General features: G+C 43.1%; 2 non-coding genes and 1 pseudogene across 2 annotated transcripts; all 3 read right to left on the bottom strand.

Annotated features, from left to right (window-relative positions):
• Positions 1–8,133: 8,133 nt before the first annotated feature.
• On the bottom strand, positions 8,134–8,323 carry LOC138668058 (U2 spliceosomal RNA). The gene has a single exon (XR_011319059.1). It is a non-coding gene; the product is annotated as a U2 spliceosomal RNA (small nuclear RNA).
• Positions 8,324–14,925: 6,602 nt separating this feature from the next.
• Positions 14,926–15,122, bottom strand: LOC138668146 (U2 spliceosomal RNA). Its single transcript, XR_011319101.1, has one exon. It is a non-coding gene; the product is annotated as a U2 spliceosomal RNA (small nuclear RNA).
• Positions 15,123–21,698: 6,576 nt separating this feature from the next.
• On the bottom strand, positions 21,699–21,907 carry LOC138668083 (U2 spliceosomal RNA; annotated as a pseudogene).
• Positions 21,908–22,122: the final 215 nt, after the last annotated feature.

Raw genomic sequence — 22,122 nt, 5'->3', positions numbered from 1 at the left:
CAGGGTGTTCAACTTCCAGACTCCTCGCCCTTTCTCCAGAGTGGGCAATTGCAGATGAGTTATGAAAGTTTTGTGGTCAGAAAAGATGTTACCTGCTAGACCCACATTATTAACTTTGAGACTCCGTGATGTCAGCACAAAGTCAATTCTTGATTTTATAAGATTGTTCTCCCAAGTGTATCCTGGATCTGAAGTATTCTTCTCTCTCCAAACATCTTTCAGGTGAGTATCCTCAATAAGGTTTTTTAACTGCATCTCTGTTTTATCTTTTCTTTTAGTACCTGATGTCCTATTTTCATTGGCCAGAATACAATTGAAGTCACCGCCAACCACAGTTGGTGTAGGCCCAGGTATAAAAAGTTTTATAGTGTCAAACAGACAAGATCTTTCTTCCTTCATCGGAGATGCATAAACATTAAGAAGTTTAAATTCAGACCCGCAGTAGTTCACATTCACCACTAGTGCACGTCCAGGTTCAACTTCAGTAAACGACACAACTTTAAAGTCATTGTTTTTAAACAGGATTCCAACTCCAGTAGCACGTGATCCATTTTCACCGGACCAGATGGAAGGTCCGTTCGCCCAATCATTCCTTAGCTTGTTATAATTGGGGTCATGGTCAATACCGCATTCTTGTAGCAGAAAAATGTCAGCATCTAAAGTTCTCAAGTAAGAAAATAAAGCAGCTCTCTTGACAGAGCCCTTCAAGCTCCTCACATTCAGTGAGGCAATTTTAAGCAATGCCATAGATCATTTAGGCAGAGCTTGAGTCCGTATCTGACATGAATCCAACCGGGGTAGGAGGACCCTCAGAGACTTCAGAATCCGAGAACCCCTTGATATTTACTGGATCAGAAGGATTAACAGGTTGAGGAACAGGATCCAACGGTCTTGGTGAGTACTTAGGGAGGGTTATTTTAGGGCGCCCCATAGGTTTTTTTTTTGGCGCTCTCCCCTTTTTGCACACTTGATTCTTGCTCTTTTTTCCTTTTCCTCAGAGCCTCCATGTCCATATCCTCCTCTTTATCCTCATCACCAGCCTCCTTGGACTCCATTTCAAACACAGTCTCAGCTGGCTTCTCCTCCACCACCTGACCAACTGGACTGCCTGACAAATCACTGGGAACCTTACTCTCCACAGGGGGATCCCCTGGAGGGTTCCCGGGAGGATCCTTAGAAGAGTCTTTGGGCTTGTCCTTTTGCTCATCAGAGTTAGTCCGCTTCGTAAAGAATTCCCCCCGAGCGGCATCTGCGTAACTGAAGGTCTTCCTTAACGGACAATCCCTGAAAGAATGTCCAGAAACACGACACATATTGCAGATCATCTGATTTGGACAGTTTAGAGTGGCATGTCCCTTCTGATAGCATTTCTTGCAAAGAGCATTTTCCTCCTTGCAGCTCTCGAAAGAGTGCCCAAAGTCCATACACTTCCTGCAGAAGATAGGCATCCCAGGATAGAAGAGTCTTCCTCTCTCTCTGCCGATTAGGAAGTTCTGAGGTGGATGACTCAGTCCACCAATTCCCAGACCTTCTCTTAATTTCACAGTGAACTTATATTTTCCAGTCCACAATTTCTCAGCATTCATGATCTTGTGAGAGAAACGAACCTCAGAGCAATAGATCCACAGAAAGGCTGCCACATCTCCTTGAGAGACATGGGGATTGTTCATATGAACCACGACAGATTTCTCTTCTGCCAGGCAGAGGGTCACAACAGATAAGGTTTCAACAAAATTTTATTTAGTCATAAGACATAGAACAACAAGAAAAAATGAAACCTTTTGTGCAAAAGAAACATAAACAATTACAATAATAAAATACAACAACATGAAACAACTTAATATAAAACAGTATTCCACATATAAAAACACCATCTACGATTCGCTTCCTTCTTCCCCACATCTTTAACATCCTTTAAGAAATAAATAAACATTTCACTAAAAGCCAATTTAATACAATCATTTACAGAGATAAAATCACGGTTAAAAAGTAAAATGTTTCTCGCTTTCCAGATTGCATTTTTGGCACAGTTTATTATACACCAGCATACTTTGAACTGGTGTGTAGTGGGGCAATTAAAAAGTCCATATAAAACATACTCATAGCTAAAATCTTTAAGACCACAAACCCATTTTAAAAGTATCCCCAATCTCCCCCAAAGTTCTTGTGCAAAACAGCAGTTCCAGAAAAGGTGCAAAACAGTCTCATCCTCTCGGCAAGAGTCTCTTGGGCACTTTGCCCGCGCCACCAGGCCTCTCCTGTGCTGGAAGTCTCTGGTTGGGAGGCACTGGTGGGCAGCCATCCATGCGATGTCTTTGTGAATGTTGGCCAAGAATTTCCCAAAAACGTTCCTCCACACACGCTTGGATCTACTCCAGGAGAAGTTGCTCACAGGGGACACTCCTTCTTCTCTTCTCAGATGAACCATCAATTTTTTTCTGTCCAGAAGGAGATCGGCATCCAAGTCCTTTAATTTATGAGTCCTTATCACCTTTTCTAAAACAATAAAATGCTTGGGCGGGCATAATAAAATGGGTGCTGATAAACATGGCCTGAACCATTTTTTAAAGATAAAACCGCAAGTATATTTTAAAAACAGACTAAAAGTAGAATTAGTGTTAAAAACTTTAAAACAAAAACAAAAGAAATTTACATATAAATACAAATGCAAGTCAGGGACATCTTTTCCTCCATTTTGTTGTTTCTTGTACATTTCCGTTCGCCTCAGCTTTTCCATTTTTGATCCCCAAATGAACATAAAAATACATCGAGTTAGTTTTTTTAGTATCAACTCAGAAGGAGGATATACCATGGCAACATAAAGCATCATAGGCAATAAAACAGATTTAATAATTAAAATTTTCCCTTCAATCGACAAGCATCTCAAATTCCAGAAGGAGAGCTTTTTCACCATTTTATGCTGTACCTCCTCCCAGCTCACGTGTCCATCATTTTTAGCATCAAATACTATACCCAAAATTTTTACCTCGTCGTGCCTCAATTTTACTGCTGGTAGGTCATTTGTATCCCAGGAACCCAAAATCAAACATTCAGTTTTATTAAAATTCATTTTAAAACCTGAAGCCTGACTAAAAAAATTGGTGCACATTACCACTCTCCGGAGTGAAGCAGGATCTGTACAGATGGCAGTAACATCATCCATGTAGGCAAATACTTTGACTTGGGCCCCTCCTCCACCCGGAATAGGAACCCCTCGGACCACTTTATCTCTCCGGATCATACACAGCAGGGGTTCCATAGCACAAATAAAAAGAATTGGGGATAATGGACACCCCTGCTTCACTCCGGATTCCAACGGGATAAAATCTGTTAAAAAACCATTGACAGAAATTTGAGAAAACACATTATTATATAAAATCATAATACGAGATAAAAACATGTCGGGGATCGCCATTTGTTTTAAAACTTTAAAAAGATACTCATGCGAGACCCTGTCAAACGCCTTTTCAAAGTCCAGCGCCAACAGGGCCAGGCTCTGACTTCTATCCCTAGAGTACCATATTGCATCTCTAATAACATTTAAAATCTCAGCAATATTCCTCCCTGGTACTCCACATACTTGTTCGGGTTGTATCAATTTATTAATCACAGTTTTAAAACGACAAGCAATAATTTTAGCTAAAACTTTATAGTCCATGTTGAGGAGGGTGATAGGCCTCCAATTCCTGAGGTCATCACGAGCGCCCTTTTTCTTATAAATTAAGGACACTATCCCCCTCCTCCATGACTTAGGCAGCTCTGAACACATAAAAACCTCTTTAAAAAGTGCTAAAAGATCCTCCTTTAAAACATCCCAAAAAGTCAAATAAAATTCAACAGGTAGACCATCTGCTCCTGGGGCTTTCCCTTTTGAAAAACTTTTAAAAACACTAAAAAGTTCTTCCATGCTAAGATCTTCTATTAAAAACCCCTGGTCTACAGAACTTAACTTAAAATCCAGGATATTAAGAGCATCTTGTAAAAAAACATTATTTACACTTTTTTTACTAAAAAGGTCTCTATAAAAATTAAAAGCCACCTTCTTCATACCTTCCACAGTTGTTTCTCCATCAAGACAGGTGATCGTCTCCTTTTTCTCCATCACTTTTTTAAAAAAGAAACGTGTACACTTCTCACCTTCTTCTAAATGTTTCACTTTGGAATTAAAAATTATTTCTTTACCTTTTTGATCAAGGCACAATTGTATTTCAGTTTTTAGGCTTGCAATATCATCTTCCACCTCTAGTCCTATCTCTTTAAATTTATGGAGAGTTTGCAGTCTCATATTTAAATTTACATAAATCTGCTTTTTCCGCCGCGCCTTCCTCTTTCCAGCCCTGATAAAAAAAAACCTTATTTTATCTTTGATCACTTCCCACCAGGATAGGATTTTAATATATGGAGGCCTTAACTGTCTCCATTCCTGGTAGGCATTACAGAAGTCTGACCTCACCTGAGGGTCTTCCAGCAAATGGACCCCCAGACGCCACAAACCTCTATTTATCCTCAGCTCTCCTTGATACTCTATCTTTACGCTTAACATTTTATGATCAGAGAATAAATTAGGCATTAAAACAAATTGTACAGGGCTAAAATCCTCAGATAAAAACATAAAATCGATCCTGGAAGCCACTCCCCGACCGGACCATGTAAATCCTGGGTCCGTCGGCGAAAGCGACCTCCAGGCATCGCATAACTTAAAATCAGTCTGCAAGCTATTTAGTAAAAAACACGACTTATCTAACTTACGGATTGGGTCACCCCCTCCTCGGCGCTCATTCACATTCAGGCAATTAAAGTCCCCAGCTACCAAGAGAGGAGATGACCCTACACAGAATACCGGTAGAATTTCAAACAAACGTATACGCTCCTGTTTATCTGGTGGAGCGTACACATTAATGACACGGAAATTAAAATTATTAAAACACAAATGCACTAGGATAGCTCTGCCGGGTACAATCTCAGTAACAGAGGAGATGATGATGTTATTACCTCGGCAGAGCAGACCCACACCAGCAGACTTGTTTTCGTTCGAGCCCGACCATACAGAGGGCCCTAGTTTCCAGTCCTTTTTTATCTCGTTATACCGGATTCCATGCTGCAGACCACACTCCTGTAAAAAACATATATCAAAGTCTAATGTTTCAAAAAAATCAAAAAGAGCAGCCCTGCGGACAGGGCTCTTTAGAGATCTCACATTAAGTGAGAGACACCTCATGGATGGCATTTATGTCATGAGGGAGGAGAGATATCCTCAATGACTTCCATAAACTCCTCAATCACATCTGGCAGTGTGGAAAAAGAGTCAATGTTCTGGGGATCCGAGGAACCCGGTAATGGATACCCAGAAGAGTCCGTGTTCAGCCACATGTCTCCGCTGGGAAAACACACATCCGGAGACTCTGGATTGGCCTCCAGAAGAGTATCCCCTCGCAGCTTCTTTCCAGAAGGCTCAGGCAGCTCACTCGTACAGTCGTCCTCTGTGATAGCTACATGGCCTCTTACTTCCTGGGGGGCCTCCGGATCTGGCACAATGACCTCATCCACACCATCACCTGTAGGAGAAAAAACTGCGGTCTGCTGGCTCGAGTCCCTGGGAATGACTGGGGTCTTCGTCACAGTGCCCCCCACCGCCAACATAGTGGGGGCGCTCTGCTCCAACACACCAGCCTCATTCGAGACCTTCGACACAAGGGTTACCCCCCCAACGGGAGAGTCCCCCTGCTCCAGTCTCTGGGTGGTCCGCCCTCCGCCCTTTTTCCGGGACTTCGACACAGGAGGGCCTCCCTGAGGGCCACCACACTCCTGCTCCGTCCCCACCTTCTCCTCTGCGCCCTTGGCCTTCTCAGCCGCCTCCCCTGCTGTAGGAACAGTGGGACTTGGCTCAGGCCTTACTCCGGTCTCCGGGATACTCAGCTCAGCATGGACCGGGACAATAGCTGGTTCCTGCCTTGGCACGGGTCTCTCAGCCGCCTCTGCATACGTACGGACTTTAGTCCTATGTGGGCATCCTCGGAACATATGTCCAACCTCCCCGCATAGGTTACAAGCCTTCTTTTGAGGGCAATCCTTCATGAAGTGTCCGAATTGACCACAATTGCTGCAGCGGAATGCCCTTCTTTCCACACAATTCCCTTGGGTATGCCCCATCTTGCCACAGTTCCTGCAATACATAGGCATACCTGTGTAGAATAAGTAGCCACGGCTCTTCCCAATGGTGATGGTAGAGGGGGGATGTTCTGTTCCTCCAAAGCCCTCCGGATTTTCCTTCAGCCGCACCAGGAATTTCCGCTTGCCACACCAGAAACCAACGGCGTTTTTAACATTCCCTTGAAAGGTTACTTCATCGCAACAGCGACGCAAACAGGTTAAAATGTCCAGTACTTCCACAAAAGGATTTGGAAAGAAAACAATCATTTGTACCTCCTCTTGGACGAAAAGCAGGGAGAAGACCAGGCCCTCCAGTTCATCAGCAAAGATGTTGTCATTCACCTTTTGGACCAACTGCTGACAACAACCATGGCTCCTAAAGGTAATAGTATAAGTACCTTTCTGCTCATTGTCCTGAAAACAGAAGATGTACTCTCTGCCGAACTCCAGGATCCCAAGAAGGACGGTGTTGCAAACGTAGCGGATTTCTTTCTCCTTCCGGAATCTCTCCAAGACCTCGATACGGACCGTGTTCCTCATCCGGGGTTCACCCGATGCAAAGGTAAGTGCAGCCGGCATCCTTCCGAGAAAGAACTCCAGCTGTAAACACAAAAAAAGGCTAGCGCCCTTTTAAGGCGATCGCAACTCGTTGCTCCGGACTAATCCTCTCTCCCTATAGCAGCAGGGGGGTGAAGCCCCTCCGAAGAGGAGCGATCCCCCCAGGCCGAGAGAGAGGGTACAGAAAGCACCCGACCTGACTACAATCTCACAGTTAAACTGATCGATCGCAGCCAAAAGGCCGAGAAGCGATAGCCTGAAATGGTTTGCCACTCCGGACGCCCCATGGCCTACAACCAGGACCCACTGTGGAGAGAGCCCAAAAGATGATTGCCCAGGGGAAGACATTTTTTTTCTAAACTCTGGATGCCTTCTCAAATGGCAGTTCTGGTGTGTGGGGGGGTGTGTGGGGGGTGTGTGGGGGTGTGTGGGGGTGTGTTCAAGTTGGGCCCAACGCGTTTTTAAAAAATCTGCCTAACTCCGCCTAATCTGCATAACTCCGCCTGATCTGCATAACTCCGCCCATCTGAACACACCCTCCATCCCTTTGGCGCTCCAGAGTGCAACTATTAGTGCAAGTCTGCAAATTGCCCCTTTAAAAAAAGACAATCCCCCAACCATGTGGTCTGCTGCTGTTCCAGCAGCAGACTGAAGACGGCGCCATTTTTCTCTGCCTTAGATAAGTCCAGAGCCCATTGTGACACGTGAGAGTTCCGGAGTCAATGGCTGAAGGCCCCATTGTGACAGCAGCAGGTGAAGGTTCCGTGCACAGATTCTATCTACTGCAGGCAGGCGGCAGCAGCGCACCCAGTTGGTCAAAAGCATTAGAATACTACTCACACAGTACAAGACAAAATAGACAAGACTAGCACATTCAAGATCATCACAGACACCATTTTTCCTTCTTTATTGAAATACATATCATACGCCACAGAATTAAAAGTCAGTAGTGGTCCACAAGAGGGAGCCAATGTTTTACAAAGGAATTTGTGCATGCGGTCACAAATGTAGTATGTATGGCCGAACTACTCGTAGGATACTTCAATTTAAACACTTCATGCTGACAGACAGCAGGCAGGGGCCTAATTTTGTAGATGGCACAATATATTAGCAACACTGTTACAAAGGCCTCATTCGGGCCTACATCTTAACACACCAGTTGCAACCAGCAAAGATTGCTTGATTGCTTGATTGATTGCTTGATTGATTGATTGATTGCATATTGGATGCAATCCAATGCTGAACATGCACAGGTGAAAGCAAGGCACAGGAAATGTTGCAAACGGTCCAGTGAAATTGAGCAAATTGCTACATTTGCCACCTGAAACGTGCTTCTTTGACCCTGAAAAGAATTCTCAGAAAGTGTTAAATGACAACTTGCTGGGCTGATTTCAATTCAATCTGTTTTTGGAAACCGGATCAGAGAAGGGGTGCACTGTTCCCGGAGATACTGCAATAACGGGTCAATGCGTGGAGTGGACAGAGCAAGCTCCATTTCCAGCTCCCTGTTCTAAAAATCCATTTAATATATGGTCCCCAAATAGGGGACGTATCAGATATTAAACTGATAAGAACAGATAAGGTTTCAACATAATTTTATTGTTCAGAAAAATAACACATTACAAAAATAAAAAGGAACATTTGAAACATTATAATGGATAATACACCTAAAATACAGCAAAAAACAAAACAAAACACAAATATAAAAACACAAATATAAAAACAATCAAACAATTGTGTTCCATAATTGTATACACCACATTGAAGCAGCTTCTTTTGCACCATACAGTTTTTTATCTCTAAGATAATAGATATACATTTCACTTAGAGCAATTTTTATACAATTAGCTGAATCAATAAAATCACGTTTAAAAAGTAAAATATTTCTGACTTTCCACATGGCATTTTTAAAACAATTAATAATTATCCAGGCCACTCTGAATTGTTTAAGATTTGGGCACTTAAAAAGACCGTACAAGACATAAATATGGTTAAAATCTCTCAGGCCACATGCCCATTTTAATAGTGGCCCTACCTTTCTCCATACCTCCTGTGCAAATGGACAGTTCCACATGAGATGCAGTACAGACTCGTTCTCGCAGCATGTTACTCTTGGACATTTGGCCCTTGCCACCAGCCCTCGCCTATGTTGGAACTCACGAGTAGGGAGGCACTGGTGGACAATTGCCCAGGCAAGGTCCTTGTGCACATTTGCTAGGAATTTCCCGTACACATTTCGCCACACCGTCTTGGACCTTGCCTGTGAAAAATTGGAGACAGGAATTGTATCCTCCGAATGCCTACAAGCCATTGATACTTTCCTCTGATCTCCCAATATGTCAGGTTCCAACTCCTGGAGACCTAACTGCCTGACCGTTTTCTCAAGTATCACATACTGTTTAGGAGGACATAGGAGCACAGGAGAATCCAAAGGTAAACGGAACCATCTTTTAAAAATCATTCCTGCTGCATATTTTAAAAAATAACTAAAAATGCCATCAGATTTAAAAACTTTAAAACAGAAACAGAAATATTTTATATAAAAGAAAGTAAAAAAATTGGGAACATCTTTACCCCCATTAATTTTGTCTTTATACATCAAAACTCTTTTTAATTTTTCCATTTTGGAACCCCATAAAAACATAAAAACAATTCTAGTTACTTTTTTAATCTGTAGATTGGAAGGGGGAAAAACCATTGCAACATACAACATAATGGGAATTAAAACAGCCTTGATAATTAAAATTTTCCCTTCCATACTGAGGTTCCTTAATTTCCAGAGAGAGATCTTTTTTTCTAATTTGTCTATAGCAGAGTCCCAATTAGGGGTACCTTCATTGGCATGGTTAAAAACAATACCTAAAATTTTTATCTGATTCGTTTGAATCACTATCCCAGGGGTCAAAGAAGAGTCCCATCTACCCACATTAAAACAATCACTTTTGTCTACATTTAGTTTAAAACCAGAGGCTTCACAGAAGAATTGAGTATTTCTCAATACCCTTCTGAGGAATGTGGAATCTGGGCATAATATGGTGACATCATCCATGTAACTTAGGACTTTAACCTGCATACCCCTTCCTCCAGGAATAGGTACCCCTTTAATTACTTTATCTTTTCTTAATAAAGTTAGCAGTGGTTCCATCGCACAGATAAAGAGTAGTGGAGACAGAGGACACCCCTGTTTTACCCCAGACAGCAGAGGAACTCCCTTTGTTAAAAACCCATTTATAGAGATTTGACTAAAACAGGAATTGTATAAAAGCATGATGCGGGTTAAAATTTTCTCTGGAAACGCCATTTTTTTAAGAACCATAAAAAGGAAATCGTGTGATACCCTGTCAAAGGCTTTTTCGAAGTCCAAAGATAAAATGGCAAGACCTTGACCTCTCTCTTTAAAATACCATATAGTATCTCTAATTATATTAAGTGGCTCAGCTATCGTTCTACCGGGGACTCCACACACTTGGTTAGGGTGAATTAATTTTGAAATAAAAGGTTTTAAACGGAGTGCAATGAGTTTGGCTAAAATTTTATAATCAATATTTAAAAGTGTAATAGGCCGCCAATTTTTAAGTTGGCTCCTGTCTCCTTTTTTGTATATTAGAGACACCAAACCTCTCCTCCAAGAAGGGGGTAATTCCTTGGTATTAAAAGCTTCTTTGAACAATAAAAACAAATCCTCCTTTAAAATCCCCCAAAAAATCAGATAAAACTCAATTGGTAAACCATCCTCACCGGGAGCTTTCCCATTGGAGAAGCTTTTGAAGCCCCGTAAAAGTTCCTCCCTGGTGAGATCACTGGATAAAATACTTTGGTCTAAAAAATCCAACTTAAAATCAAGGGAATTAATAGCATAATCTAAAAAGGAAGGATCTATCACTTTGGTATTAAAAAGATGTTGATAAAAATAAAAAGCTTTATCTAACATTCTCACAGTATTAGTTTCACCCTCCAGATTTAAAATTGCGTCCCTCCTCCCCATTACCTTTTTGAAGAAGAAACGGGAACATTTTTCTCCTTCCTCCAGATGCTGTACATGGGAGTTAAAAATTATTTGTTTTCCTTTCTCATCCAGGGTACTTTTTATTTCAGACTTCAAATTTGCAATATCATCATCTACATCAACTCCAACATCTTTTAGTTTAAAAAGTACCTGTAATCTCATATTTAAAACATAGAACCACTGCTTTTTCTGTTTAGCTTTATTTTTTCCTTCCTTAATAAAGAAAAATTTAATATAAGGTTTTATCCTCTCCCACCACCCTAGCATAGAGGCTCTGGGGTCTCTTTTGGATTGCCAGTGTTGGTACACGTGTACAAACCTTTCCTGAATCTCAGGGTCTTCTAGGAGAGTTGTATTTAATCTCCATGATCCCTTTGAGATTTTTTGTTCCCCCTCCAGCTCCAGCTCCACAGATAAAACCTTATGATCTGAAAATAAATTAGATAAAAGAGAGCATTTATGGGCCTTAAAACCAATTGAAGCAAATATAAAATCAATCCTAGAAGAAACTCTACCATTGGACCATGTAACCCCCGGGTCCGCCGGCATGAGCACCTTCCAACAATCTTGCAACTTAAAATCATCAATCAGACTTTTTAATAGATAGGTGGTACGGTCCTTACGGTTCACATCACCACCCTGTCGACATTCCCCCTCCCGCGTGCAATTGAAGTCTCCTCCAACCAACAGGGGGGTTGACCCAACACAAAATAAAGGCAAGATATCAAATAATTCAGCTCTCTCTTGCTTTCCAGGAGGGGCATATACATTCAATATACGCAAAGGAAGTCCTTTGAAATTAAGATGGACTAAGATAGCTCTACCCGGCATAATCTCAGTCACGGACTGAATGATGATAGAATGTCCACGGCAGAGGAGTCCAATTCCGGCAGCTCGGCAGTCATTGGCACCAGACCACACAGAAGTGCCCAGTGTCCAATCTTCTTTTATGTCCTTGTAATTTAGACTGCACTGTATGCCACATTCTTGTAAGAAAAATAGATCAAAGTCAAGTGTCTCTAAATAAGAGAATAAAGCAGCCCTGCGTATAGGGCTCTTTAGGGACCTCACATTTAGTGAGGCAATCTTTATAGGAGCAGACATTTAAGAGGAATCAGAGCTTAGTGTAGGAAAAAAACCGATTTCCGGCCTCTCCTCCATCTCTCCAGGGGTCAGGATTTGTTGAATGTTACTTGGATCTGAGGCAGGAAGAAAGGCGACATCCTCTCTTGGCTCCTCCCCAGTACTTCGACATCCAAATTTCCTCTGAACCTTAGGCTGTTTCACCTCATCTCTCTGTCTTTTCAGATGCTGTGTGGAGTCCATATCCTCTGGTTCATTTACACCTGCTGTCATCATGGAGGTCTGGTCTGCTGTCGTCATGGAGGTCTGGTCTATGATGTCATCCCTCTGGTCATCCTCTGCTCTCGATCTGGTCAAGGAGTTACTGCGACTCCTGGTACATGGCTTACGACCCGATGAGGTCTTATCAGGATCTTTTTTATTTCGCGCCCTAGAGGTTCCCCTCCGGTTTTCCACACTGACTGATCGTTTAGGATTTGTACCCTGCTTGCCTTTACCCGAGCTTCCCGATAACGGTAGGGTGAAACTGGGATTTTCCTTTTCCATCGGGGTACTAAAGGACTCCTCGGCTCCGCACAATGCCGGGGGTGCATTCATGCTGAACGAGGGCCTTATCTCCTTTTGACTCTGGGCGACTGTGACATCTAGAGCCACTACATCGATCAATTCTATATTTAGGGAATCCCCAGGAGGATTTAAGGAGCCCCTACGACCATCCCTCCGAGAATCCACCGGCAAATTTTCCGGCGGGACTACAGAAGGGCCTGGTCCTGGCCCGTCAGCGTGCGCCAACCCAGGTCCAGGGGCAGGTATCGCCATACTCCCTTCGGTGACATTTTTGATAGTCAGTTGGCCTGACTTAGACGGACCATCAGCTCTTGTCCTTTTGCTCGGACAATTTCTGAAGGCGTGACCGGCCTTCCCACAGAGATTGCATACGATATCAGAGTCACACATGGCGGAGGTGTGCCCACTCTTACCGCATTTATTACAGAGGACTACATGAGCGTTTGCGCAACTTTCTCGAGTATGCCCATATTCTTGGCAATTTCGGCAGCGCAAGGGCATTCCTGGGTAGCGTAGGAAGCCCCTGACACTACCAATTGCGAAATTGGCAGGCGGATGGCATAAGCCCCCAATGTTACCACGTTCCGTATGGAATTTCACAAGATATTTCCTCTTCCCATTCCAGAAGCGTTGGGAGTTGAGGATCTCATGTGAGAAGCGCACTGACTTGCAGTAACGCCTCAAAAAGGTTTCGATATCGCCCTCGGAGACAAATGGACTGTACATGAAGAGCACCAATGGTACTTCTTCTTCGCCATACAGAAAGTCGAACCTTAGTCCATTCAGAATGTTACTGTCCTTGTCCGCAACCAACAATGCTGCATGGATGTTATCACAGCATGATTTGGCCGTAAACGAGATGGTATATCGGCCACGGAACTCCTGGTCGTACAGACACAGGATTTTATTTCTCTCTAGGAGGAAGAACCCGAAAAGAACCTCATTCACAATATAGTGCAGGTTCTTTTCATGACGCTGGCATTCATCCACCTCGATTCTAATGGATTGTCGCAGAGGAGTCTCCCCCACCGCAAATCCAAAAGAGAATGGCATTTTCGGCCCTCAGGGACTAAGCCCCTTCCCTATAGTAACAAGGGGCAGAATCCCACCAAAGGCAAGACCCGTCCCAAGACCGAGAAGGGGGTACCCCAAGAACGTACTCTGCCCACTAAGCGATTTAACGCTCAGCAAAAGGAACACCCTTATTATTCAGGTCGCCCTGAAAACAAGACGCGATCACTCCTCGTTGTCTGGGGGCTAAGCCGGACGCCTATAGCAGCAAGGGGGTGAAGTCCCCACCGTTAAGTGAGGACGATCCCCCAAGGCCGACGAACCGGGTACCCCAGACACCTTAGACCAGACCAAGTACAGCAACAATTAAGCCACTGCACTTGATCTTAGCCAAAAGGCCGAGAAGCGATAGCCTGAAATGGTTTGCCACTCCGGACGCCCCATGGCCTACAACCAGGACCCACTGTGGAGAGAGCCCAAAAGATGATTGCCCAGGGGAAGACATTTTTTTTCTAAACTCTGGATGCCTTCTCAAATGGCAGTTCTGGTGTGTGTGGGGGTGTGTGGGGGGTGTGTGGGGGTGTGTGGGGGTGTGTTCAAGTTGGGCCCAACGCGTTTTTAAAAAATCTGCCTAACTCCGCCTAATCTGCCTAACTCCGCCTGATCTGCATAACTCCGCCCATCTGAACACACCCTCCATCCCTTTGGCGCTCCAGAGTGCAACTATTAGTGCAAGTCTGCAAATTGCCCCTTTAAAAAAAGACAATCCCCCAACCATGTGGTCTGCTGCTGTTCCAGCAGCAGACTGAAGACGGCGCCATTGTGACACGTGAGAGTTCCGGAGTCAATGGCTGAAGGCCCCATTGTGACAGCAGCAGGTGAAGGTTCCGTGCACAGATTCTATCTACTGCAGGCAGGCAGCAGCAGCGCACCCAGTTGGTCAAAAGCATTAGAATACTACTCACACAGTACAAGACAAAATAGACAAGACTAGCACATTCAAGATCATCACAGACACCATTTTTCCTTCTTTATTGAAATACATATCATACGCCACAGAATTAAAAGTCAGTAGTGGTCCACAAGAGGGAGCCAATGTTTTACAAAGGAATTTGTGCATGCGGTCACAAATGTAGTATGTATGGCCGAACTACTCGTAGGATACTTCAATTTAAACACTTCATGCTGACAGACAGCAGGCAGGGGCCTAATTTTGTAGATGGCACAATATATTAGCAACACTGTTACAAAGGCCTCATTCGGGCCTACATCTTAACACACCTGTTGCAACCAGCAAAGATTGCTTGATTGCTTGATTGATTGCTTGATTGATTGATTGATTGCATATTGGATGCAATCCAATGCTGAACATGCACAGGTGAAAGCAAGGCACAGGAAATGTTGCAAACGGTCCAGTGAAATTGAGCAAATTGCTACATTTGCCACCTGAAACGTGCTTCTTTGACCCTGAAAAGAATTCTCAGAAAGTGTTAAATGACAACTTGCTGGGCTGATTTCAATTCAATCTGTTTTTGGAAACCGGATCAGAGAAGGGGTGCACTGTTCCCAGAGATACTGCAATAACGGGTCAATGCGTGGAGTGGACAGAGCAAGCTCCATTTCCAGCTCCCTGTTCTAAAAATCCATTTAATATATGGTCCCCAAATAGGGGACGTATCAGATATTAAACTGATAAGAACAGATTTTTTTTTTTTTTTTTTTTTTTTTTACCATTCAGTAAAGTTTTATAGCAACAAACACAAGTATAAAACTCAAAATTCGTTGCCAAAAACTCTCATCATCATGGTATTTCATTTATTCCATCTTCTGTAACTTAAAGCAATTACAAAACATATTACATCCTTTACAACCTTATGAACATTCTTTTTTACATAATAACATAACAGTTCAGAAAGCACAAAACAATGACTTACTGGAACTTTACCAGTGACCTCCATTTTTTAACTTTCCAAAAACCTTCTGAATCGGAGCCACCACCACCACGGCTGTCCCATAAATAAACTACGTATAACCTAGAGAGAACCATCCTAATACAATTATTAACTGAAATCACTTTCCTCTTGAATACGCACAAATTCCTAACATCCCACAGACTTTCTATTACACATGCCATTATCAACCACATCAATCTCTCCTTCACCCGACTACTTGCACCCATCCCAAACATTGTCCAATAGTAGAGAAAACACACATCCGCACTGCTCAAAGGTCCAACTCAGTGACCGTATTATAATATCGGTCTAGCACCACAGAAAGTGATACTGGCTGTATGAATCCTTTACACCTGAATCAACGGGGTGCTGCTGCCAGGAAAAATGTGTGCAGAATCCAAATGGCAAAAAAGAAAAAGTAGGCGCGCACTTACCCTGTTGCGGTGAATATCACTTTATTAGGACATATAAACAAACGGATAGCAGGGAGGGATAGGGTCAGCCACGGACCGTGGCTGACCCTATCCCTCCCTGCTATCCGTTTGTTTATATGTCCTAATAAAGTGATATTCACCGCAACAGGGTAAGTGCGCGCCTACTTTTTCTTTTTTGCCATTTGGATTCTTCCCATCCCAAACATTACCACTCTCCAATTTATGAAATTCACATCCGCCAGTCCCTTGCATAAACCACCCACTCCCTTCCAAACACTCTGAGCATAATCACAATTCCATACCAAATGCATAACAGATTCGCTCCCTGCACATCCATCCCTTGGACACACTTCACTCCTAATCAGGTCCCTCCTCTTTTGCACTGCTCTCACAGGTAAAATCTCATGCAGACACATCCATACAATATCACGCTGTCTATTAGATATCCCTTTTATACTCATCTTCCTCCATACATATGACACTTCGCTCGATCTCAAACCACTAATATTACATTCGAACTCTCTCACACGCATCTTTCTCTTTACATTCCTTATCACCTTAAATTCGCTCATAGGAACATCTAACAAATCATGCTTAATAATAAACTTTTCCACAAACTCATACCATACTGGACATTTAAACGACACCGGCACTCTCGCATCCCTTCTCATCCACTTCAAACCAAATAACATCCATCCAGCCATATATCTAACCATAAATGCCGTTTTATTATCCCTTCCTAACAAAACAACCACAGTCTTAATATAATTCAAACCAAGACATAACTCAAAATTAGGGAAATCCATTCCCCCATTCTCCCGTAATCTACACAAAAATTCCCTTTTCAGTTTCTCCATTTTACTCCCCCAATAAAAAGTAAAAATTAACTTTTCAATCCTCCTAAAACCCCTATAAGGGGCTGGAAAAACAACTGATACAAAAAGTAACATAGGAAGAATAACAGATTTTATAATAAGGACTTTGCCTGACAATGTCAGGTCCCTCAACCTCCAAAAATTTAATTTTTGTTCTATCCGCTTCCCACATTCATCCCAACTCTCATTCCCTTTTAAATCTTTATTAAAACATACACCCAACACCTTAATCGCACCTTCCTCACATATCACGCCATCCATCCTAACACTCGCATCCCCAAAACACTTAAAGCTACACTTCCCCCAATTTACCTTAAAACCAGACGCCCCACAAAAGAAATCTAGTAACAACCTTGCGCGATTCATTGTAGCCATACTATCACCCACCACCACCACGTCATCCATATACCCTAATACCTTTACATTCTTACCACTACTCCCTGGAATCAAGAGACCATTCATCACCTTCTCTCTCCGAATCATACACAAAAGGGGTTCTATCACACTTATAAACAGAACAGGGGACAAAGGGCACCCCTGCCTGACCCCTGAATTAATAGGCACCTTCTTGCTCAAACATCCATTCACTAACACCTCACTCACCACACCATCATACAAACATTTCACTGCATTCACAAAATTCCCAGGATATCCCATCCTTTGTAATACCTCAAACATAAATACATGCGACACTCGATCCAAAGCTTTCTCAAAATCCACACTAAACACCATACATTTCCTTTTCCTAAACATACAATCCCCTATTACATCTCGCAGCAACAAAAGATTATCAGACATACATCTACCCGGTACCGCACACACTTGGTCTTCGCCAACCACACTGCCAATTACTACACGCATCCGATTAGCAAGAATCTTGCTAAAAACTTTATAATCTGTGTTGAGTAATGTAATTGGCCTCCAATTACGCAAACACTTCTTATCACCCTTCTTATATAGTAAAACAACCACTCCTTCCTTCATGGAATCACATAGTACACCATTCCTCCACATATACTGACACACATCAACAAAATCACTTCCAATCAGATCCCATACTTTCACATAAAACTCAACAGGCAAACCATCTTTTCCAGGCGTTTTATTCTTTTTCGCACCATCCACTGCTTTTTTAACCTCATCCAAAATAACATCCTCACTCAAACACTCACGTTCATCTGAATCGAGTTGATTCTCCAACATTCCTAACACATGTTCCTTCAAACTTCCATCCACCCATTTTGACCCAAAAAGACTACAATAAAAACTATGCACTTCATCCAACACATCCTTTCCGCTCACAGTCATACCATTGTCATTTACCACCTCATCCATATCATCTCTCTTACTACACATTTTCTTAAAAAAATATCTTGTACACTTTTCATCCATATCCAAATGCTCAACTCTTGTCCTAAAAATAATTTCTTTCCCACGCTTAACCAAGACACGCTTCATTTCTTCTCTCGCATCTCTAAGTAGGTCACCTACATCAATTCCTTTCATACTCATTTTCTGTAGCCACTCAATCCTCATATTTAAATCCTTAAATCTACTTCTCTCAATGGCAGCTTTCTTATAGCCCCACCTCTTAAAAAATTTCTTAATTTCCACTTTTACCCAATCCCACCATACAATCACACTCACAAAATTATTTTTCTGAGTCCTCCACCATTCATATTTACATTCAAAATCTCTCATAACTCTAGCATCCTCTAACAGCCTAACATTTAGTTTCCATACACCACCACCATACACCATTTTTTTATCACCTTCAAACATACCCCACAAACCCTCATGATCTGTAAAAGAAAATACATATTGTGAAAAAGACTTACACTCCAAACCTCTACTTGTGAACAGCATATGATCAATCCTAGTTGCAATTCCACCCCTGTCAGCCCTATATGTGGCCGGTGGTGGCTTACCCAAAAGTTCAGCAGCATCTGAAAAGGAAAAATCAGAAACAATTTGATTAAGGACATTACCCGAGGCATCAATGTCCCCTTCGGTAGTACAGTTAAAGTCCCCAACTAAAATTACTGGAATTCTTCCAGGCAAAAAGAGACGTATTTTCTCTAACAAGCCTAACCTGTCCCCTTTATTAGTAGAACAATATACATTTAGAATTTTCACCCTCCACCCCCTCCCCTTAACCACTGCCACAATACACCGCCCTGGTTCCACCACAGTGTAACTTTCAAAACTTAAATCCCTATTACCTAACAAAATCCCCACCCCATCATTTTTATTTGTCACTGAACCAGACCATATACTTTGTCCATATACCCAATCCTTTTCAGAAAGCGACTCTTCAATCCCACATTCCTGCAAACAATAAACATTAGCTCCAAGATTCTTTAATTCTTCTAATATGGCTAATCTTCTTGGCTTAGATTTTAACAATCTCACATTAAGAGACAATATAGTACATCTCACATTGGAGCCCATTTTTAGCCATATTAGTTAGGTAAGAGCATACTCCCCATTTAAGTTTCAACCATTCTCATGTAGAACTTCCATCCCTGATGTTAAACAAGGATAGTTGACATCTTCTTCCAGAAAAGGACACACAGGAGAGGAGCTATATCCCTCTGGAAAAACTCTGTCACTACAAGGGCTAGCGCTCTCAACACCAACAGGTGAAGAATCAGGCCGAAACTTCTTTGCAGAAGATACCTCACAGTCATCGTCAGGGGTCCTCACCACTCCATCCGTGAAGTCACCCTGACCCCCGTCACCTTCACCTTTTACCTCCGGACTTTGCAAAACCAACACTGGCGTTTTGGAGAGTGAACCGCTCACTTCTCCCTCACCACGCACATCCAGGAGGGATGGAGGATCGGCACACTCCATCTCCGCACCCTCACCACTGGCAACATCAACTGGCTCTTCCAGAACCTCCATAAGGTCCCTTACTGCCTCAATCTCTTCACCAAGGGTGGCGGCAGCAGCACTTGGACCTGGTGACACAGCCTCTGCATAAGACCTGGTACGGAAGGGACAGTTCTTGAAAGCGTGCCCCTCCCCTCCACACACATTGCAGACCATGGAGTTGGTGCACTCCTTTGCAAGATGGCCCACAGTATTGCATTTCCCGCAAAACTTCTCCACCTTACAGTCCTCCTGGAAATGTCCAAAGGACTTGCACTTACGGCAAAACCGTGGAGCACCGGGAAAATACATAAACCCTTTATCCTTCCCGATGGCAAAACTAAGGGGAGGATAACGGACACCACCAGGTCCCTGAGGGTCTTCATGGAACCGTACAAAAAACTTATGTTTACCGGTCCACAAACCTACCTCGTTCCGCACCCTATGTGAATAAACCACATGGCTGCAGTGACGGAGCAGGAAATTTTCAATGTCCTCAATACTCACAAAAGGGTTATGCATAAAAACCACGACTGGCACCTCCCCTCTTGAATACAGAACTGTAAATGTGAGTCCATCCAAGGCCGAGTTCTGCAAAGCCTCTTGCTGCTTCAGGCTGCTAAATAGATTCTGGCAAGCAGCCACATAATCAAGCACTAAAACATACCGGCCATTCCTTGGAAACTCCTGAAGACAGATGATAGACTCACGAGCCACTCCCAGGATCTTGAAGATGACTTCTTCCACCAAAAAACGAAGACTGAAATGGTTCCTCCTCGATTCCTCGATATCAATGCGGAAAGCATTCTTGACCCGAACATCGTCGGTCCCAGCATAGCGTATCCTCACGCCCATCGTTCCTCGTTTCCTTCGGACCCCCCCCAAAAGCAGCAGGCAGCTTAAGCCACCTAAGTGGCGATGCTGCAAGGCCGAAGGGGAGACACTACAGGAACCTCTTTGGCAAGACACAAGATCTTAGCCAAAAGGCCGAGAAGCGATAGCCTGAAATGGTTTGCCACTCCGGACGCCCCATGGCCTACAACCAGGACCCACTGTGGAGAGAGCCCAAAAGATGATTGCCCAGGGGAAGACATTTTCTTTCTAAACTCTGGATGCCTTCTCAAATGGCAGTTCTGGTGTGTGTGGGGGTGTGTGGGGGGTGTGTGGGGGTGTGTGGGGGTGTGTTCAAGTTGGGCCCAACGCGTTTTTAAAAAATCTGCCTAACTCCGCCTAATCTGCATAACTCCGCCTGATCTGCATAACTCCGCCCATCTGAACACACCCTCCATCCCTTTGGCGCTCCAGAGTGCAACTATTAGTGCAAGTCTGCAAATTGCCCCTTTAAAAAAAAGACAATCCCCCTACCATGTGGTCTGCTGCTGTTCCAGCAGCAGACTGAAGACGGCGCCATTTTTCTCTGCCTTAGATAGGTCCAGAGCCCATTGTGACACGTGAGAGTTCCGGAGTCAATGGCTGAAGGCCCCATTGTGACAGCAGCAGCAGCAGGTGAAGGTTCCGTGCACAGATTCTATCTACTGCAGGCAGGCAGGCAGGCAGGCAGGCAGCAGCGCACCTAGTTGGTCAAAAGCATTAGAATACTACTCACACAGTACAAGACAAAATAGACAAGAGTAGCACATTCAAGATCATCCATCACAGACACCATTTTTCCTTCTTTATTGAAATACATATCATACACCACAGAATTAAAAGTCAGTGGTCCACAAGAGGGAGCCAATGTTTTACAAAGGAATTTGTGCATGCGGTCACAAATGTAGTATGTATGGCCGAACTACTCGTAGGATACTTCAATTTAAACACTTCATGCTGACAGACAGCAGGCAGGGGCCTAATTTTGTAGATGGCACAATATATTAGCAACACTGTTACAAAGGCCTCATTCGGGCCTACATCTTAACACACCTGTTGCAACCAGCAAAGATTGCTTGATTGCTTGATTGATTGCTTGATTGATTGATTGCATATTGGATGCAATCCAATGCTGAACATGCACAGGTGAAAGCAAGGCACAGGAAATGTTGCAAACGGTCCAGTGAAATTGAGCAAATTGCTACATTTGCCACCTGAAACGTGCTTCTTTGACCCTGAAAAGAATTCTCAGAAAGTGTTAAATGACAACTTGCTGGGCTGATTTCAATTCAATCTGTTTTTGGAAACCGGATCAGAGAAGGGGTGCACTGTTCCCGGAGATACTGCAATAACGGGTCAATGCGTGGAGTGGACAGAGCAAGCTCCATTTCCAGCTCCCTGTTCTAAAAATCCATTTAATATATGGTCCCCAAATAGGGGACGTATCAGATATTAAACTGATAAGAACAGATTTTTTTTTTTTTTTTTTCCCTTTTTTTTTTTTTCTCCTTTCCTCAGATAAAAGATCCTTATATACAAGCGTAATACTTAATCATTTCACGTATTGTGACTCACAAGGATCAATTAATCATCATGCGGAAAAACCTCAAAAACAAAACCAAAACCTAATAAAACAAGTGAGGGTACTTACATCAGCTGTTGCCATCTTGAAAAAACCAAAAACGTTCAGCATCTTCTTCTCCCAACCGATCCTTATCCCACAGATAACACAAAAAAACTCT

This window comes from Ranitomeya imitator, chromosome 2 (assembly GCF_032444005.1).
Source record: "Ranitomeya imitator isolate aRanImi1 chromosome 2, aRanImi1.pri, whole genome shotgun sequence".
In the NCBI taxonomy this organism is placed as follows: Eukaryota; Metazoa; Chordata; class Amphibia; order Anura; family Dendrobatidae; genus Ranitomeya; species Ranitomeya imitator.
The sequence above is the reverse complement of the archived record's forward strand: the minus strand, read 5'-3'. Positions and strand labels throughout refer to the sequence as shown.